Here is a 917-nt window from a genome sequence, read left to right as displayed (position 1 = left end):
GCCCTGTGACAACTTCGACAGGACAACCCCTGTAGTTAGCAGTGTGATTTCCTCTACAATTGCTGCATTTTTTATGTAATTTTTCTTTCTTAAGGGTGCATTTTGAAGTGGCATGTAAATCACCACTGCGTAGAGTGCAATATGATTTAGTAAGCCCATATTCTTGGCAGTTAGTACATTGTACCGGACCATTTCTCTTATGTGGTTCTTCAACAGTTACTCTACGATGCAGCAAATACTTCAGATTATATATAGGATGGGTCTCATTTTTTTTAAGTTGATTTGAATTCGGCAAAAATTAAATTTTTTTAAACATTGCCTGTGGTACTTTGTTTCTATTAAATATATTTACAACAGTTTTAATACCAAAACCGCATTTTTCCAATGCTTCTTTGACTTCACTAGAGTCTACGGCGGACTCTATACCCATAATTACAACAACTAGGCCTTAGAGCTCTTCAGTTGATACGAATAATAATTTTTGTTTTTATTTGACAAAAATTTAACGATTTCCATAAAACTTTTTTCAGTGTAGGACTGAATTTTTGTTTCGTCTATATTACCTTTTTTCAAACGCATTATATGAAAATTGTTAGTGCCTTCAATTTCACTTAATTTCGCAACAAGAGTATTACTGCTACGTTCGCGCAAATATATTGGAGGTGGCTTGGCAGTAATGACTGTGGTGGTACCTCCGTACACTTTGAACACACTCATGCCTGGCAATTTGAATCGAAAAAATGTTTTAAATAAAGCAGAGGCTGGGTAGAATCAATCCCTGCCTTGCTCGAAAAGCAGGTAAACGTGGCACGAATGGTATATGGGTCGCACCTGTTGTCTATTAAAATTTAAAAGTAATGATATAAAAACTTTAGACGGACAACCAACAGGTCACATGCCAGTAGACTAGGAACGCT

This window comes from Bactrocera tryoni, chromosome 3 (assembly GCF_016617805.1).
Source record: "Bactrocera tryoni isolate S06 chromosome 3, CSIRO_BtryS06_freeze2, whole genome shotgun sequence".
Taxonomy (NCBI): Eukaryota; Metazoa; Arthropoda; class Insecta; order Diptera; family Tephritidae; genus Bactrocera; species Bactrocera tryoni.
Note: the sequence above shows the minus strand (reverse complement) of the source record.